The sequence below is a fragment of the Leucopleurus acutus genome (assembly GCF_964270905.1).
Source record: "Leucopleurus acutus genome assembly, chromosome: 1".
Taxonomy (NCBI): Eukaryota; Metazoa; Chordata; class Mammalia; order Artiodactyla; family Delphinidae; genus Leucopleurus; species Leucopleurus acutus.
Window position 1 is genome coordinate 119,611,018 of NC_139142.1, and position 21,173 is coordinate 119,632,190.

A 21,173-nucleotide genomic window follows, 5' to 3' on the forward strand; every position below is an offset into this window, starting at 1 on the left:
ATCATATGGTAATTCTATTATTAGTTTCTTAAGAAACTCCATATTGTTCTCCATAGTGACTGTATCAACTTATATTCCCAACAATAGTGGAAGAGGGTTCCTTTTCTCCACACCCTTTCCAGCATTTGTTGTTTGTAGATTTTCAGATGATGCCCATTCTAACAGGTGTGAGGTGATACCTCATTGTTGAGTCCATTTCGTTGAGCAGGGGGTAGGTCTTGTCTATTACATATTTGGCTTATGGAACGGTATCTGTGCTAATTTCAATCTCTGGTTTTATGCAGCACCCCCTTAACTCACCTTTCCCTTTAAGCAAGCATAAGTTGGTTTTCTAATCTTGAGACCCTGTTCTGTTTTGTAATTCAGTTCATGTGTAGCCAAGTTTACATTCCGTGCATTAGTGATACCTTATGATGTTTCTTTTTCTGTGTGACTTATTTCACTTAGAATCATCATGCCTCAATCCACTCATTATGCTGGTACAGGCCTGGTGACACAGATTTCATTGCTGAGTGGTATTCTGTTGTACATAAGTACTGCAACTTCTTTATCAATTATTTGTTCTCTGGGATATTTAACTCGTACTGTAGAAGAGGTTCCTGTAAACAGAGCCGTCCCAAATTTTGGGGTGGCTGTGTCTTTTTGATTTTAATTTCCCTAAGCTATAGGACCATAAGTGGAAATGCCCTAGACTCTGTTGCTTTGTTTTTCAGATGTATCAGGAAACACCATACACTTCTCCAGAGTGGCTGTTGGCAATTTACATCCCGCCCATCAGCATAACAAGGCTCCTTTTTCCCCATGGCCTGTCTTGCCTTTCTGGATTTTACACTTTTCTCAGATGGCCCTTTAGACCGGGGGGAAGTGACACTTCATAGTAGTTCGGATTTCCATTGCAAGCTTGCTTGGTTTGCCAAAAAGGGCATATGTGTTTGTTCCTGAATATATTCAGGAACAAACTCATACGCCCTTTGTTGCCAAGTGCATCATTGTCGATGTTCTGCCTCTTTTCCTATGCTTTAAATGCAATTCCAGTCTACCTCCTGAAATCGGTTTCCTGAAATTCTGCCCCGCTTTCAAGTCCTTTTCGCAGCCTTACTTCAATATATTTTTGGACGTTATCTGTTATTTATAACTCTCCAGGTTTGTGAATTACAGGGCCCCTGAGCTCCTTTCTTCAACTCGCTTTCTTGTGAGCTGGCCGCAAACCCGCAAGACTGCTTCAGGCCCTAATCTGCTTCTGGCAGGGCACGCTGAGCCTTTGGTTAATTTCTCTTCCTGGTGGGAAATGAGTGTTAAATATACCCGTCCAGACACCTACCTCACTCTCAACCCCTTGGTGATGTGGGTCCTCTGGTTTGTGGCCACCTTTGCTGGGTTCCTCACCTTTCGATGATGTGGCCCCACTAGTGTGAGGACACTCCTGCTTGGTTCTCATCCACGTGGTTATGTGGACCCCCTGGTGAGAGTCTGTTCCTGGCTTTGTTCCTCACCCACCTGTGAGGGAGACCCTCTGCTGATAGGTCACTCCTGCATGGCTGGCACACATTGCCTTGGTGAAGTCAGCCGTGTGGTGGCAGTTGGAGCGTGCTGGGAATCTCCTCCCCCCGGTGATGAGGACCCTCTTGCGTCAGACCCTAACTGCTGGACTCACCAACTTTTCTTAGGGAGCCTGGTGATGCTTTGGCACTCCTCTTAGGATCCCATCTCCATGGGGTTGTGGGCCTTCTGCTCTGAGGTCCCAACGGCTGGGTTGTTCACATTTTCATGATGTGGGCTCTCTGGTGTTCACAGAAGCCTGGATCCCATAGCCTCTGTGCTCTTGGCCGCCTGCTGGGAGGTTCCAACTGCTGGATTCCTCACTTTTTTAATTTTTTGGGCCCTCTGTTGTGAGGATCCTCCTGCCTGCCTCACTCCCATCCCCTTCGTGATGTGTGTCGTCTGGTTTGAGGCCACATGTGCTGGGTTCCTCACCTTTCGATGATGTGGGACCAATGGTCTTAGGAGACTCCTGCCTGGTTCACATCCCCTTGGTGATGTGGGCCCTCTGTTGAGAGTCTGATCCTGGCTGGGTTCCTCACCCATCTGTGAGGTGGGCCGTCTGATGTGAGGTCACTCCTGCCTGGCTTGCTCACCTCGCCTTGTGGACATGAGCCCTCTGGTGGCACTTGGAGCCTGCTGGGAGCCTCCTCTCCTCGGTGATGAGGGCCCTCTGGCATCAGGCCTTAACTGCTGGGCTCCCCACATTTTGTGATGTGCGCCTGGTGGTGCGAGGACACTCCAGCCAGGTTCACATCCCCATTGGGGTGTGGGCCTTCTGCTCTGAGGTCCCAAAGCCTGGGTTGTTCACAGTTTTATGATGTGGGCTCTCTGATATTAGTTCACTCCTGCCTGCATCCCATAGCTTCTGTGCTCTGGACCGCCTGCTGGGAGGTTCCAAATGCTGGATTCCTCACCTTTCTTATTCTTTGGGCCCTCTGATTTTAGGCTACTCCTGCCTGCCTCACTCCCATTCCCTTTGTGATATGTGTCCTCTGATTTGAGGCCACATGTGCTGGGTTCCGCACCTTTCGATGATGTGACCCCACTGGAGGGAAGACAGTCCTGACTGGTTCCCATCCCCTTGCTGATGTGGGCCCTCAGGTGAGAGTCTGATCCTGGCTGGGTTCCTCACCCATCTGTGAGGTGGGCCCTCTACTATCAGGTAACTCTTGCCTGGGTTGCTCACCTCGCCTTGTTGACATGAGCCCTCTGGTGGCAATTGGACCCTGCTGGGAGCCTCCTCAGCTCTGTGATGAGGGCCCTCTGACGTCAGGCCCTAACTGCTGGGCTCCCCAACTTTTCTTGGTGAGCCCAGTGTTGCTCAAGCACTCCTCTTAGGTTCCCATCCCCATGGGGATGTGGGCCTTCTGCTCTGAGGTTCCAACGGCTGGGTTGATCACAATTTCATGATGTGGGCTCTCTGGTGTTAGTTCACTGTGGCCTGGATCCCATAGCCTCTGTGGTCTTGGCTGCCTGCTGGGAGGTTCCAACTGCTCGATTCCTCAACTTTTGTATTCTATGGGTCCTGTGTTGTGATGCTCCTCCTGCCTGCCTCACTTGCAACCCCTTCGTGATGTGGGTCTTCTGGTTTGAGGCCACATGTGCTGGGTTAGGCAACTTTCAATGATGTGGCCCCACTGGTGTGAGGACACTCCTGCCTGGTTCCCATCCCCTTGGTGATGTGGGCCTTCTGGTGACAGTCTTATCCTGGCTGGGTTCCTCACTCTTCTGTGAGGTAGGCCCTCTGCTGTGAGGTCAATCCTGCCTGACTTGCACACATCACCTTGGCGACGTGGGCCCTCTGTTGGCACATGGAACCTGCTGGGAGCCTCCTCCCCTCGGTGATGATGGCCCTCTAGCATCAGGCTCTAACTGCTGGGCTCCCCACGTTTTCTGATGTGAGCCCAGTGATGCCAGGACACTCCTGTCAGGTTCCCATCCCCATGGGGATGTGGGCTTTCTGCTCTGAGGTCCCAATGCCTGGGTTGCTCACAGTTTCATGATGTGGGCTCTCTGGTGTTAGTTAACTCCTGCCTGCATCCCATAGCTTCTGTGCTCTCGGCCGCCTGCTGGGAGGTTCCAAATGCTGGATTCCTCAATTTTTTTATTCTTTGGGCCCTCTGTTTTTAGGCTACTCCTACCTGCCTCACTCCCATCCCCTTTGTGATGTATGTCCTCTGATATGAGGCCACATGTGCTGGGTTCCTCACCTTTCGATGATGTGGCCCCACTGGTGGGAGGACAGTCCTGACTGGTTCCCATCCCCTTGGTGTTGTGGGCCCTCTGGTGAGAGTCTCATCCTGCCTCGGTTCCTCACCCTTCTGTGAGATAGGCCCTCTGCTGTGAGGTCACTACTGCCTGGCTGGCGCATGCCACCTTGTAGACGTGGGCCCTCTGTTGGCAGTTGGAACCTGCTGGGAGTCTCCTCCCCTCAGTTATGAGGGCCCCCTGGCGTCAGGCCCTAACTGCTGGGCTCCTAACATTTTCTGATATGTGCTAAGTGGTGCAAAGCCACTCCTGCCAGGTTCCCATCCCAATGGGGATGTGGGCCTTCTGTTCTGAGGTCCCAACAGCTGGGCTGCTCACAGGTTCATGATGTGGGCCCTCTGCTGTGAGTTCACTGCGGCCTGGATCCCATAGCCTCGGTGCTCTGGGCCACTTGCTGGGAGGTTCCAACTGCTGGATTCCTCAACTTTTATATTCTATGGACCCTGTGTTGTGAGGCCAGTCCTGCCAGCCTCATTCCGAACCCCTTGGTGATGTGGTTCCTCTGGTTTGAGGACACATGTGCTGGGATCCTCACCTTTCGATGATGTTGTCCCACTGGTGTGGGGACACTCCTGCCTGGTTCCCATCCCCTTGGTGATGTGGGCCCTCTGGTGAGAGTCTGATCCTGGCTGTGTTCCTCACCCTTCTGTGAGGTGGGCCCTCTGCTGTGAGGTCACTCCTGCCAGACTGGCACACATCGCCTTGGCGACGTTGGCCCTCTGGTGGCAGCTGGAGCCTGCTGGGAGCCTCCTCCTCTCGGTGATGAGTGCCCTCTAGCGTCAGGCCCTAACTTCTGAGCACCCCACGTTTTCTGATGTGAGCCCAGTGATGCCAGGACACTCCTGTCATGTTCCCATCACCATGGGGATGTGGGCCTTCTGCTCTGAGGTCCCAATGTCTGGGTTGCTCACAGTTTCATGATGTGGGCTGTCTGGTGTTAGTTCACTCTGGCCTGGTTCCTCTAGCCTCTGTGCTCTGGGCCGCCTGCTGGGAGGTTCCAACTGCTGGATTCCTCACCTTTCTTATTTTTGGGCCCTCTGTTATGAGGCTCCTCCTGCCTGCCTCACTCCCAGCCCCTTGGTGATGGGTGTCCTATGGTTTGAAGCCACATGTTCTGGGTTCCTCACCTTTAGATGATGTGGCCCTACTCATGTGAGGACACTCCTGCCTGGTTCCAATCCATTTGGTGATGTGGGCCCTCTGGTGCGAGTCTGATCCTGACTGGGTTCGTCACACTTCTCTGAGGTGGGCCCTCTGCTGTGAGGTCATTCGTGCCTGGTTGGCACACATCGCCTTGGCGACGTCAGCCCTCTGGTGGCAGTTGGAGCCTGCTGGGAGCCTCCTTCCCTTGGTGATGAGGGTCCTCTGGCGTCAGGCCCTAACTGCTGGTCGCCCCAAATTTTCTGATACGTTCTCAGTGGTGCGAGGACACTCCTACCAGAATTCCATCCCCATGGGGATGTGGGCCTCCTGCTCTGAGGTCCCAATGGCTGGTTTGCTCAGTTTCATGACATGGGCCCTCTTCTGTGAGTTCACTGTGGCCTGGATCCCATAGCCTCGGTGCTCTGGGCCGCCTGCTGGGAGGTTCCAACTGCTGGATTCCTCACTTTTTTATTCTATGTGCCCAGTGTTGTGAGGTTACTCCTGCCTGCCTCACTCCGAGGTCCTTGGTGATGTGGGTCCTCTGGTTTGAGGACACATGTGCTGAGTACCTCAGCTTTCGATGATGTGGCCCCACTGATGTGAAGACACTCCTGCCTGGTTCCCATCCCCTTGGTGATGTGGGCCCTCTGGTGAGAGTCTGATGTTGGCTGGGTTTCTCACCCTTCTGTGAGGTGGGACCTCTGCTGTGAGGTAACTCCTGCCTGGCATGCTCACGTTGCCTTGGCAATGTGAGCCCTCAGGTGGCAGTTGGAGCCTGCTGGGAATCTCCTCCCCTCAGTTATGAGAGCTCTGGATAAAACACATATGCCCTTTTTTGCCAAGTGCATTATTTTCCAAGTTCTGTCTCTTTTCCTATGCTTTAAGAACTACTCCCGTGTACGTTCTGAAATCAGTTTCCAGCAATTCTGCCCGGCATTCAAGTCCTCATCGCAGCCTTACTTCAGTATAATTTTGGATGATAGCTGTCATTTATAACTCCGCAGGTTTCTGAATTACAGTGCCCCTGAGCTGCTTTCTTCAACTCGCTTTCTTGTGAGCTGGCCGCAACACCGCAGGATCTCCTCAGGCCCTAATCTAGTTCCAGCATGGCACGCAGAGCCTTTGGTTCATTTATCTTCCTGGTGGGAAATGAGAGTTAAATTTGCCCGTCCAGACACCTACAGATAGTCTCCCATTGCTTCTCCTTATTGCTGTTCATCTTCCGAAGAAATTGCAAACTGGGCCAAACAGGAGGTTAAAGGCACTGACTCTCCAAGTGGGGAGAGTGTTAGTAAAGTGTCTGGAATGTTGCACCCGAGTACCAGGGGACGAAAACTGAGACACATTTGAACACGTTTCCCGATCACACGGTGGATCATACTCTTGGTTCCACATGCATGTTTTAGCTGAAGGAAGAATCCCTTAAACATGGAGAGTTGAGACCCATGGAATGGGTACCATGCAATATGACTTCAAAGGGTCTGCATTTGCTCACCAAACCTCACCAATCCTATCACTGCTGCGTTTATGCCACTGTACACACGCTTCATTCTCTTCCGGAGACATATAAATCCATAGGTTTTAAGATTCTTACTAGTCAGGTATATTGTTAGGCGTTTAATATGGGGTGTTGAGTCCACTTCGTTGAGCAAGGAGTAGCTCTTGTCTGTTACATATTTGGCTTATGGAACGGTATCTGTGCTAATTTCAATCTCTGGTTTTATGCAGCACCCCAACTCACCTTTCCCCTTAAGCAAGTATAAGTTGGTTTTCTACATTTGACACCCTGTTCTGTTTTGTAATTCAGTTCCTGTGTAGCCAAGTTTACATTCCATGTAGTAGTGATATCTTATGATGTTTCTTTTTCTGTGTGACTTATTTCACTTAGAATCATCGTACCTGAATCCACTCATTATGCTGCTACGGGCCTGATGACATAGATTTCATTGCTGATTGATATTGCATTGTACGTAATTACCACAACTTCTTTATCCATTTTTCGCTTTCTGTGATATTGAACTTGTACCATAAACGAGGTTCTTGTAAACAGAGCCGGCCCAAACTTTGGGGTGGCTGTGTCTTTTTTATTTTAATTTCCCTAAGCTATAGGACCATAAGTGGACGTGCCCTAGGCTCTGTTGCTTTGTTTTTTAGATGTTTCAGGAAACATCATACACTTCTCCAGAGTGGCTGCTGGCAATTTACATCCCGCCCATCAGCATAACAAGGCTCCCAGTTCTCCATGACCTATCCTGCCTTTCTGGATTTTACACTTTTTTCAGATGGCCCTTTTGACTGGGGGGCAGTGAAACTTCATTGTAGTGCAGATTTCCTTTGCAAACTTGCTTGGTTGGCCAAAAAGTGCGTATGCGTTTTTTCCTGAATATATTCAGGAAAAAACGCATACGCCCTTTTTGGCCAAGTGCATCATTGTGGACGTTCTGCCTCTTTTCCTATGCTTTACATGCAATTCCAGTCTACCTCCTGAAATCGGTTTCCTGCAATTCTGCCCCGCTTTCAAGTCCTCTTGTCAGCCTTCCTTCAATATATTTTTGGACAATAGCTGTCATTTATAACTCTGCAGGTTTGTGAATTACAGTGCCCCTGAGCTCCTTTCTTCAACTCGCTTTCTTGTGAGCTGGCCGCAACACCGCAGGATTGCTTCAGGCCCTAGTTTGGTTCCGGCATCGCATGCTGAGCCTTTCGTTAATTCCTCTTCCTGGTGGGAAATGAGAGTTAAATTTGCCCGTCCTCACAGCTCCAGCTAGTCTCTCATTGGTTCTCCCTATTCCTGTTCATCTTACGCAGAAATTACAAACTGGGCCAAACAGGAGGTTAAAGGCACTGACTCTCCAAGTGGGTAGAGTGTTAGTAAAGCGTCTGGAATGTTGCACCCGAGTACCAGGGAACGAAAACTGAGACACATTTAAAAACGTTCCCCGAGCACACGGTGGATCATACTCTGGGTTCCACATGCATGTTTTAGCTGAAGGAAGAATCCCTTAAACCTGGAGAGTTGAGACCCATGGAATGGGTACCATGCAATATGACTTCAAAGGGTCTGCATTTGCTCACCGAACCTCACCAATCCTATCACTGCTGCGTTTATGCCGCCGTACACACGCTTGATTCTCTTTCGGAGACATATAAATCGGTAGGTTTTAATATTCTTACTAGTCAGGTATATTCTTAGGCATTTAATATGGGGTGTTGAGTCCACTTCGTTGAGCAAGGAGTAGCTCTTGTCTATTACATATTTGGCTTATGGAACGGTATCTGTGCTAATTTCAATCTCTGGTTTCATGCAGCACCCCAACTCACCTTTCCCCTCAAGCAAGCATAAGTTGGTTTTCTACATTTGAGACCCTGTTCTGTTTTGTAATTCAGTTCTTGTGTAGCCAAGTTTACCTTCCTTGTAGTAGTGATATCTTATGGTGTTTCTTTTTCTGTGTGACTTATTTCACTTAGAATCATCATACCTGAATCCACTCATTATGCTGCTACGGGCCTGATGACATAGATTTCATTGCTGAGTGATATTGCATTGTACGTAAGTACCACAACTTCTTTATCCATTTTTCGCTTTCTGTGATATTGAACTTGTACCGTAAACGAGGTTCTTGTAAACAGAGCCGTCCCAAACTTTGGGGTGGCTGTGTCTTTTTGATTTTAATTTCCCTAAGCTATAGGACCATAAGTGGAAGTGCCCTAGGCTCTGTTGCTTAGTTTTTTAGATGTTTCAGGAAACACCATACACTTCCCCAGAGTGGCTGTTGGCAATTTACATCCCGCACATCAGCATAACAAGGCTCCCAGTTCTCCATGGCCTGTCCTGCCTTTCTGGATTTTACACTTTTTTCAGATGGCCCTTTTGACCGGGGGGCAGTGAGACTTCATTGTAGTGCAGATATCCTTTGCAAGCTTGCTTGGTTGGCCAAAAAGGGCGTATGCGTTTTTTCCTGAATATATGCAGGAAAAAACGCATACGCCCTTTTTGGCCAAGTGCATCATTGTGGACGTTCTGCCTCTTTTCCTATGCTTTACATGCAATTCCCGTCTACCTCCTGAAATCGGTTTCCTGCAATTCTGCCCCGCTTTCAAGTCCTCTTGGCAGCCTTACTTCAATATATTTTTGGACGATAGCTGTCATTTATAACTCTGCAGGTTTGTGAATTACAGTGCCCCTGAGCTCCTTTCTTCAACTCGCTTTCTTGTGAGCTGGCCGCAACACCGCAGGATTGCTTCAGGCCCTAGTGTGGTTCCGGCACGGCACGCTGAGCCTTTGGTTAATTCCTCTTCCTGGTGGGAAATGAGAGTTAAATTTGCCCGTCCACACACCTCCAGCTAGTCTCTCATTGGTTCTCCCTATTCCTGTACATTTTCCGCAGAAATTGCAAACTGGGCCAAACAGGAGTTTAAAGGCACTGACTCTACAAGTGGGGAGAGTGTTAGTAAAGCGTCTTGAATGTTGCACCCGAGTACCAGGGGACGAAAACTGAGACACATTTGAACACGTTTCCTGATCACACGGTGGATCATACTCTGTGTTCCACATGCATGTTTCAGCTGAAGGAAGAATCCCTTAAACCTGGAGAGTTGAGACCCATGGAAAGGGTACCATGCAATATGACTTCAAAGGGTCTGCATTTGCTCACCGAACCTCACCAATCCTATCACTGCTGTGTTTATGCCACCGTACACACGCTTGATTCTCTTTCGGAGACATATAAATCCGTAGGTTTTAAGATTATTTCTAGTCAGGTATATTCTTAGGCGTTTAATATGGGGTGTTGAGTCCACTTCGTTCAGCAAGGAGTAGCTCTTGTCTATTGCATATTTGGCTTATGGAACGGTATCTGTGCTATTTTCAATCTCTGGTTTCATGCAGCACCCCAACTCACCTTTCCCCTTAAGCAAGCATAAGTTGGTTTTCTACATTTGAGAACCTGTTCTGTTTTGTAATTCAGTTCCTGTGTAGCCAAGTTTATATTCCGTGTAGTAGTGAAATCTTATGATGTTTCTTTTTCTGTGTGACTTATTTCACTTAGAATCATCGTACCTGAATCCACTCATTATGCTGCGACGGGCCTGATGACAAGATTTCATTGCTGAGTGATATTGCATTGTACGTAAGTACCACAACTTCTTTATCCATTTTTCGGTTTTGTGATATTGAACTTGTACCGTAAACAAGATTCTTGTAAACACAGCCGTCCCAAACTTTGGGGTGGCTGTGTCTTTTTGATTTTAATTTCCCTAAGCTATAGGACCATAAGTGGATGTGCCCTAGGCTCTGTTGCTTGTTTTTTAGATGTTTCAGGAAACACCATACACTTCTCCAGAGTGGCTGTTGGCAATTTACATCCCGCCCACCAGCATAACAAAGCTCCCAGTTCTCCATGGCCTGTCCTGCCTTTCTGGATTTTACACTTTTTTCAGATGGCCCTTTTGACCGGGGGGCAGTGAGACTTCATTGTAGTGCAGATATCATTTGCAAGCTTGCTTGGTTGGCCAAAAAGGGCGTATGCGTTTTTTCCTGAATATATTCAGGAAAAAAAGCATATGCCCTTTTTGGCCAAGTGCATCATTGTGGACGTTCTGCCTCTTTTCCTATGCTTTACATGCAATTCCAGTGTACCTCCTGAAATCGATTTCCTGCAATTCTGCCCCGCTTTCAAGTCCTCTTGGCAGCCTTACTTCAATATATTTTTGGACGATAGCTGTCATTTATAACTCTGCAGGTTTGTGAACTACAGTGCCCCTGAGCTCGTTTCTTCAACTCGCTTTCTTGTGAGCTGGCCGCAACACCGCAGGATTGCTTCAGGCCCTAGTGTAATTCCGGCACGGCACGCTGAGCCTTTGGTTAATTCCTCTTCCTGGTGGGAAACGAGAGTTAAATTTGCCCGTCCAGACACCTCCAGCTAGTCTCTCTTTCGTTCTCCCTATTCCTGTTCATTTTCCACAGAAATTACACACTGGGCCAAACAGGAGGTTAAAGGCACTGACTCTCCAAGTGGGGAGAGTGTTAGTAAAGCATCTGGAATGTTGCACCCGAGTACCAGGGATGAAAACGAGACACATTTGAACACGTTTCCCGATCACACGGTGGATCATACTCTGGGTTCCACATGCATGTTTCAGCTGAAGGAAGAATCCCTTAAACCTGGAGAGTTGAGACCCATGGAATGGGTACCATGCAATATGACTTCAAAGGGTCTGCATTTGCTCACCGAACCTCACCAATCCTATCACTGCTGCGTTTATGCCGCTGTACACACGCTTGATTCTCTTTCGGAGACATATAAATCCACAGGTTTTAAGATTCTTACTAGTCAGGTGTATTCTTAGGCGTTTAATATGGGGTGTTGAGTCCACTTCGTTGAGCAAGGAGTAGCTCTTGTCTATTGCATATTTGGCTTATGGAACGGTATCTGTGCTAATTTCAATCTCTGGTTTCATGCAGCACCCCAACTCACCTTTCCCCTTAAGCAAGCATAAGTTGGTTTTCTACATTTGAGACCCTGTTCTGTTTTGTAATTCAGTTCCTGTGTAGCCAAGTTTACATTCCGTGTAGTAGTGATATCTTATGATGTTTCTTTTTCTGTGTGACTTATTTCACTTAGACTCATCATACCTGCATCCACTCATTATGCTGCTACGGGCCTGATGACATAGATTTCATTGCTGAGTGATATTGCATTGTACATAAGTACCACAACTTCTTTATCCATTTTTTGCTTTCTGTGATATTGAACTTGTACCGTAAACGAGGTTCTTGTAAACAGAGCCGTCCCAAACTTTGGGGTGGCTGTGTCTTTTTGATTTTAATTTCCCTAAGCTATAGGACCATAAGTGGAAGTGCCCTAGGCTCTGTTGCTTTGTTTTTTAGATGTTTCAGGAAACACCATACATTTCTCCAGAGTGGCTGTTGGCAATTTACATCCCGCCCATCAGCATAACAAGGCTCCCAGTTCTCCATGGCCTGTCCTGCCTTTCTGGATTTTACACATTTTTCAGATGGCCCTTTTGACTGGGCGGCAGTGAGACTTCATTGTAGTGCAGATTTCCTTTGCAAGCTTGCTTGGTTGGCCAAAAAGGGCGTATGCGTTTTTTCCTGAATATATTCAGGAAAAAACGCATACGCCCTTTTTGGCCAAGTGCATCGTTGTGGATGTTCTGCCTCTTTTCCTATGCTTTACATGCAATTCCATTCTACCTCCTGAAATCGGTTTCGTGCAATTCTGCACCGCTTTCAAGTCCTCTTGGCAGCCTTACTTCAATATATTTTTGGACGATAGCTGTCATTTATAACTCTGCAGGTTTGTGAATTACAGTGCCCCTGAGCTCCTTTCTTCAACTCGCTTTTTTGTGAGCTGGCCGCAACACCGCAGGATTGCTTCAGGCCCTAGTGTGGATCCGGCACGGCACGCTGAGCCTTTGGTTAATTCCTCTTCCTGGTGGGAAATGAGAGTTAAATTTGCCCGTCCAGACACCTCCAGCTAGTTTATCATTGGTTCTCCCTATTCCTGTACATTTTCCGCAGAAATTGCAAACTGGGCCAAACAGGAGTTTAAAGACACTGACTCTCCAAGTGGGGAGAGTGTTAGTAAAGCGTCTTGAATGTTGCACCCGAGTACCAGGGGACGAAAACTGAGACACATTTGAACACGTTTCCTGATCACACGGTGGATCATACTCTGTGTTCCACATGCATGTTTCAGCTGAAGGAAGAATCCCTTAAACCTGGAGAGTTGAGACCCATGGAATGGGTACCATGCAGTATGACTTCAAAGGGTCTGCATTTGCTCACCGAACCTCACAAATCCTATCACTGCTGCGTTTATGCCGCTGTACGCACGCTTGATTCTCTTTCGGAGACATATAAATCCGTAGGTTTTAAGATTATTTCTAGTCAGGTATATTCTTAGGCGTTTAATATGGGGTGTTGAGTCCACTTCGTTCAGCAAGGAGTAGCTCTTGTCTATTGCATATTTGGCTTATGGAACGGTATCTGTGCTAATTTCAATCTCTGGTTTCATGCAGCACCCCAACTCACCTTTCCCCTTAAGCAAGCATAAGATGGTTTTCTACATTTGAGACCCTGTTCTGTTTTGTAATTCAGTTCCTGTGTAGCCAAGTTTACATTCCGTGTATTGGTGATATCTTATGATGTTTCTTTTTCTGTGTGACTTATTTCACTTAGAATCTTCATACCTGAATCCACTCATTATGCTGGTACGGGCCTGATGACATAGATTTCATTGCTGAGTGATATTGCATTGTACGTAAGTACCACAACTTCTTTATCCATTTTTCGCTTTCTGTGATATTGAACTTGTACCATAAACGAGGTTCTTGTAAACAGAGCCTTCCCAAACTTTGGGGTGGCTGTGTCTTTTTGATTTTAATTTCCCTAAGCTATAGGACCATAAGTGGAAGTGCCCTAGGCTCTGTTGCTTTGTTTTTTAGATGTTTCAGGAAACACCATACATTTCTCCAGAGTGGCTGTTGGCAATTTACATCCCGCCCATCAGCATAACAAGGCTCCCAGTTCTCCATGGCCTGTCCTGCCTTTCTGGATTTTACACATTTTTCAGATGGCCCTTTTGACTGGGCGGCAGTGAGACTTCATTGTAGTGCAGATTTCCTTTGCAAGCTTGCTTGGTTGGCCAAAAAGGGCGTATGCGTTTTTTCCTGAATATATTCAGGAAAAAACGCATACGCCCTTTTTGGCCAAGTGCATCGTTGTGGACGTTCTGCCTCTTTTCCTATGCTTTACATGCAATTCCATTCTACCTCCTGAAATTGGTTTCGTGCAATTCTGCACCACTTTCAAGTCCTCTTGGCAGCCTTACTTCAATATATTTTTGGACGATAGCTGTCATTTATAACTCTGCAGGTTTGTGAATTACAGTGCCCCTGAGCTCCTTTCTTCAACTCGCTTTTTTGTGAGCTGGCCGCAACACCGCAGGATTGCTTCAGGCCCTAGTGTGGATCCGGCACAGCACGCTGAGCCTTTGGTTAATTCCTCTTCCTGGTGGGAAATGAGAGTTAAATTTGCCCGTCCAGACACCTCCAGCTAGTTTATCATTGGTTCTCCCTATTCCTGTACATTTTCCGCAGAAATTGCAAACTGGGCCATACAGGAGGTTAAAGGCACTGACTCTCCAAGTGGAGAGAGGGTTAGTAAAGCGTCTGGAGTGTTGCACCCGAGTACCAGGGGACGAAAACTGAGACACATTTGAACACGTTTCCTGATCACACGGTGGATCATACTCTGTGTTCCACATGCATGTTTTAGCTGAAGGAAGAATCCCTTAAACTTGGAGAGTTGAGACCCATGGAATGGGTACCATGCAATATGACTTCAAAGGGTCTGCGTTTGCTCACCGAACCTCACCAATCCTATCACTGCTGCGTTTATGCCGCTGTACACACGCTTGATTCTCTTTCGGAGACATATCAATGCGTAGGTTTTAAGATTATTTCTAGTCAGGTATATTCTTAGGCGTTTAATATGGGGTGTTGAGTCCACTGCGTTGAGCAAGGAGTAGCTCTTGTCTATTACATATTTGGCTTATGGAACGGTATCTGTGCTAATTTCAATCTCTGGTTTTATGCAGCACCCCAACTCACCTTTCCCCTTAAGCAAGCATAAGTTGGTTTTCTACATTTGACACCCTGTTCTGTTTTGTAATTCAGTTCCTGTGTAGCCAAGTTTACATTCCGTGTAGTAGTGATATCTTATGATGTTTCTTTTTCTGTGTGACTTATTTCACTTAGAATCATCATACCTGCATCCCCTCATTATGCTGCTACGGGCCTGATGACATAGATTTCATTGCTGAGTGATATTGCATTGTACGTAAGTACCACAACTTCTTTATCCATTTTTCGCTTTCTGTGATATTGAACTTGTACCGTAAACGAGGTTCTTTTAAACAGAGCCGTCCCAAACTTTGGGGTGGCTGTGTCTTTTTGATTTTCATTTCCCTAAGCTATAGGACCATAAGTGGAAGTGCCCTAGGCTCTGTTGCTTTGTTTTTTAGATGTTTTAGGAAACACCATACACTTCTCCAGAGTGGCTGTTGGCAATTTACATCCCGCCCACCAGCATAACAAGGCTCCCAGTTCTCCATGGCCTGTCCTGCCTTTCTGGATTTTACACTTTTTTCAGATGGCCCTTTTGACCGGGGGGCAGTGAGACTTCATTGTAGTGCAGATTTCCTTTGCAAGCTTGCTTGGTTGGCCAAAAAGGGCGTATGCGTTTTTTCCTGAATATATTCAGGAAAAAACGCATACGCCCTTTTTGGCCAAGTGCATCATTGTGGACGTTCTGCCTCTTTTCCTATGCTTTACATGCAATTCCTGTCTACCTCCTGAAATCGGTTTCCTGCAATTCTGCCCCACTTTCAAGTCCTCTTGGCAGCCTTACTTCAATATATTTTTGGACGATAGCTGTCATTTATAACTCTGCAGGTTTGTGAATTACAGTGCCCCTGAGCTCCTTTCTTCAACTCGCTTTCTTGTGAGCTGGCCGCAACACCGTAGGATTGCTTCAGGCCCTAGTGTGGTTCCGGCACGGCATGCTGAGCCTTTGGTTAATTCCTCTTTCTGGTGGGAAATGAGAGTTAAATTTGCCCGTCCAGACACCTCCAGCTAGTTTCTCATTGGTTCTCCCTATTCCTGTACATTTTCCGCAGAAATTGCAAACTGGGCCATACAGGAGGTTAAAGGCACTGACTCTCCAAGTGGGGAAAGTGTTAGTAAAGCGTCTGGAGTGTTGCACCCGAGTACCAGGGGACGAAAACTGAGACACATTTGAACACGTTTCCTGATCACACGGTGGATCATACTCTGTGTTCCACATGCATGTTTTAGCTGAAGGAAGAATCCCTTAAACTTGGAGAGTTGAGACCCATGGAATGGGTACCATGCAATATGACTTCAAAGGGTCTGCATTTGCTCACCGAACCTCACCAATCCTATCACTGCTGCGTTTATGCCGCCGTACACACGCTTGATTCTCTTTCGGAGACATATAAATCAGTAGGTTTTAATATTCTTACTAGTCATGTATATTCTTAGGCGTTTAATATGGGGTGTTGAGTCCACTTCGTTGAGCAAGGAGTAGCTCTTGTCTATTACATATTTGGCTTATGGAACGGTATCTGTGCTAATTTCAATCTCTGGTTTCATGCAGCACCCCAACTCACCTTTCCCCTTAAGCAAGCATAAGTTGGTTTTCTACATTTGAGACCCTGTTCTGTTTTGTAATTCAGTTCTTGTGTAGCCAAGTTTACCTTCTGTGTAGTAGTGATATCTTATGGTGTTTCTTTTTCTGTGTGACTTATTTCACTTAGAATCATCATACCTGAATCCACTCATTATGCTGCTACGGGCCTGATGACATAGATTTCATTGCTGAGTGATATTGCATTGTACGTAAGTACCACAACTTCTTTATCCATTTTTCCCTTTCTGTGATATTGAACTTGTACCGTAAACGAGGTTCTTGTAAACAGAGCCGTCCCAAACTTTGGGGTGACCGTGTCTTTTTGATTTTAATTTCCCTAAGTTATAGGACCATAAGTGGAAGTGCCCTAGGCTCTGTTACTTTGTTTTTTAGATGTTTCAGGAAACACCATACACTTCTCCAGAGTGGCTGTTGGCAATTTACATCCCGCCCACCGGCATAAAAAAACTCCCAGTTCTCCATGGCCTGTCCTGCCTTTCTGGATTTTACACTTTTTTCAGATGGCCCTTTTGACCGGGGGGCAGTGAGACTTCATTGTAGTGCAGATTTCCTTTGCAAGCTTGCTTGGTTGGCCAAAAAGGGCGTATGCGTTTTTTCCTGAATATATTCAGGAAAAAAAGCATATGCCCTTTTAGGCCAAGTGCATCATTGTGGACGTTCTGCCTCTTTTCCTATGCTTTACATGCAATTCCAGTGTACCTCCTGAAATCGATTTCCTGCAATTCTGCCCCGCTTTCAAGTCCTCTTGGCAGCCTTACTTCAATATATTTTTGGACGATAGCTGTCATTTATAACTCTGCAGGTTTGTGAATTACAGTGCCCCAGAGCTCGTTTCTTCAACTCGCTTTCTTGTGAGCTGGCCGCAACACCGCAGGATTGCTTCAGGCCCTAGTGTAGTTCCGGCACGGCACGCTGAGCCTTTGGTTAATTCCTCTTCCTGGTGGGAAACGAGAGTTAAATTTGCCCGTCCAGACACCTCTAGCTAGTCTCTCTTTCGTTCTCCCTATTCCTGTTCATTTTCCACAGAAATTACAAACTGGGCCAAACAGGAGGTTAAAGGCACTGACTCTCCAAGTGGGGAGAGTGTTAGTAAAGCATCTGGAATGTTGCACCCGAGTACCAGGGATGAAAACGAAACACATTTGAACACGTTTCCCGATCACACGGTGGATCATACTCTGGGTTCCACATGCATGTTTCAGCTGAAGGAAGAATCCCTTAAACCTGGAGAGTTGAGACCCATGGAATGGGTACCATGCAATATGACTTCAAAGGGTCTGCATTTGCTCACCGAACCTCACCAATCCTATCACTGCTGCGTTTATGCCGCTGTACACACGCTTGATTCTCTTTCGGAGACATATAAATCCGTAGGTTTTAAGATTATTTCTAGTCAGGTATATTCTTAGGCGTTTAATATGGGGTGTTGAGTCCACTTCGTTGAGCAAGGAGTAGCTCTTGTCTATTGCATATTTGGCTTATGGAATGGTATCTGTGCTAATTTCAATCTCTGGTTTCATGCAGCACCCCAACTCACCTTTCCCCTTAAGCAAGCATAAGTTGGTTTTCTACATTTGAGACCCTGTTCTGTTTTGTAATTCAGTTCCTGTGTAGCCAAGTTTACATTCCGTGTAGTAGTGATATCTTATGATGTTTCTTTTTCTGTGTGACTTATTTCACTTAGACTCATCATACCTGCATCCACTCATTATGCTGCTACGGGCCTGATGACATAGATTTCATTGCTGAGTGATATTGCATTGTACATAAGTACCACAACTTCTTTATCCATTTTTTGCTTTCTGTGATATTGAACTTGTACCGTAAACGAGGTTCTTGTAAACAGAGCCGTCCCAAACTTTGGGGTGGCTGTGTCTTTTTGATTTTCATTTCCCTAAGCTATAGGACCATAAGTGGAAGTGCCCTAGGCTCTGTTGCTTTGTTTTTTAGATGTTTCAGGAAACACCATACACTTCTCCAGAGTGGCTGTTGGCAATTTACATCACGCCCACCAGCATAACAAGGCTCCCAGTTCTCCATGGCCTGTCCTGCCTTTCTGGATTTTACACTTTTTTCAGATGGCCCTTTTGACCGGGGGGCAGTGAGACTTCATTGTAGTGCAGATTTCCTTTCCAAGCTTGCTTGGTTGGCCAAAAAGGGCGTATGCGTTTTTTCCTGAATATATTCAGGAAAAAACGCATACGCCCTTTTTGGCCAAGTGCATCATTGTGGACGTTCTGCCTCTTTTCCTATGCTTTACATGCAATTCCCGTCTACCTCCTGAAATCGGTTTCCTGCAATTCTGCCCCGCTTTCAAGTCCTCTTGGCAGCCTTACTTCAATATATTTTTGGACGATAGCTGTCATTTATAACTCTGCAGGTTTGTGAATTACAGTGCCTCTGAGCTCCTTTCTTCAACTCGCTTTCTTGTGAGCTGGCCGCAACACCGCAGGATTGCTTCAGGCCCTAGTGTGGTTCTGGCACGGCACGCTGAGCCTTTGGTTAATTCCTCTTCCTTGTGGGAAATGAGAGTTAAATTTGCCCGTCCACACACCTCCAGCTAGTCTCTCATTGGTTCTCCCTATTCCTGTACATTTTCCGCAGAAATTGCAAACTGGGCCAAACAGGAGTTTAAAGGCACTGACTCTCCAAGTGGGGAGAGTGTTAGTAAAGCGTCTTGAATGTTGCACCCGAGTACCAGGGGACGAAAACTGAGAAACATTTGAACACGTTTCCTGATCACACGGTGGATCATACACTGTGTTCCACATGCATGTTTCAGCTGAAGGAAGAATCCCTTAAACCTGGAGAGTTGAGACCCATGGAATGGGTACCATGCAGTATGACTTCAAAGGGTCTGCATTTGCTCACTGAACCTCACCAATCCTATCACTGCTGCGTTTATGCCGCCGTACACACGCTTGATTCTCTTTCGGAGACATATAAATCCATAGGTTTTAAGATTATTTCTAGTCAGGTATATTCTTAGGCGTTTAATATGGGGTGTTGAGTCCACTGCGTTGAGCAAGGAGTAGCTCTTGTCTATTACATATTTGGCTTATGGAACGGTATCTGTGCTAATTTCAATCTCTGGTTTTATGCAGCACCCCAACTCACCTTTCCCCTTAAGCAAGCATAAGTTGGTTTTCTACATTTGAGACCCTGTTCTGTTTTGTAATTCAGTTCCTGTGTAGCCAAGTTTACATTCCGTGTAGTAGTGATACCTTATGATGTTTCTTTTTCTGTGTGACTTATTTCACTTAGAATCATCATACCTGAATCCACTCATTATGCTGCTACGGGCCTGATGACATAGATTTCATTGCTGAGTGATATTGCATTGTACGTAAGTACCACAAATTCTTTATCCATTTTTCCCTTTCTGTGATATTGAACTTGTACCGTAAACGAGGTTCTTGTAAACAGAGCCTTCCCAAACTTTGGGGTGACCGTGTCTTTTTGATTTTAATTTCCCTAAGTTATAGGACCATAAGTGGAAGTGCCCTAGGCTCTGTTGCTTTGTTTTTTAGATGTTTCAGGAAACACCATACACTTCTCCAGAGTGGCTGTTGGCAATTTACATCCCGCCCACCGGCATAAAAAAACTCCCAGTTCTCCATGGCCTGTCCTGCCTTTCTGGATTTTACACTTTTTTCAGATGGCCCTTTTGACCGGGGGGCAGTGAGACTTCATTGTAGTGCAGATTTCCTTTGCAAGCTTGCTTGGTTGGCCAAAAAGGGCGTATGCGTTTTTTCCTGAATATATTCAGGAAAAAAAGCATATGCCCTTTTAGGCCAAGTGCATCATTGTGGACGTTCTGCCTCTTTTCCTATGCTTTACATGCAATTCCAGTGTACCTCCTGAAATCGATTTCCTGCAATTCTGCCCCGCTTTCAAGTCCTCTTGGCAGCCTTACTTCAATATATTTTTGGACGATAGCTGTCATTTATAACTCTGCAGGTTTGTGAATTACAGTGCCCCAGAGCTCGTTTCTTCAACTCGCTTTCTTGTGAGCTGGCCGCAACACCGCAGGATTGCTTCAGGCCCTAGTGTAGTTCCGGCACGGCACGCTGAGCCTTTGGTTAATTCCTCTTCCTGGTGGGAAACGAGAGTTAAATTTGCCCGTCCAGACACCTCTAGCTAGTCTCTCTTTCGTTCTCCCTATTCCTGTTCATTTTCCGCAGAAATTACAAACTGGGCCAAACAGGAGGTTAAAGGCACTGACTCTCCAAGTGGGGAGAGTGTTAGTAAAGCATCTGGAATGTTGCACCCGAGTACCAGGGATGAAAACGAAACACATTTGAACACGTTTCCCGATCACACGGTGGATCATACTCTGGGTTCCACATGCATGTTTCAGCTGAAGGAAGAATCCCTTAAACCTGGAGAGTTGAGACCCATGGAATGGGTACCATGCAATATGACTTCAAAGGATCTGCATTTGCTCACCGAACCTCACCAATCCTATCACTGCTGCGTTTATGCCGCTGTACACACGCTTGATTCTCTTTCGGAGACATATAAATCCGTAGGTTTGAAGATTATTTCTAGTCAGGTATATTCTTAGGCGTTTAATATGGGGTGTTGAGTCCACTTCGTTGAGCAAGGAGTAGCTCTTGTCTATTGCATATTTGGCTTATGGAACGGTATCTGTGCTAATTTCAATCTCTGGTTTCATGCAGCACCCCAACTCACCTTTCCCCTTAAGCAAGCATAAGTTGGTTTTCTACATTTGAGACCCTGTTCTGTTTTGTAATTCAGTTCCTGTGTAGCCAAGTTTACATTCCGTGTAGTAGTGATATCTTATGATGTTTCTTTTTCTGTGTGACTTATTTCACTTAGACTCATCATACCTGCATCCACTCATTATGCTGCTACGGGCCTGATGACATAGATTTCATTGCTGAGTGATATTGCATTGTACATAAGTACCACAACTTCTTTATCCATTTTTTGCTTTCTG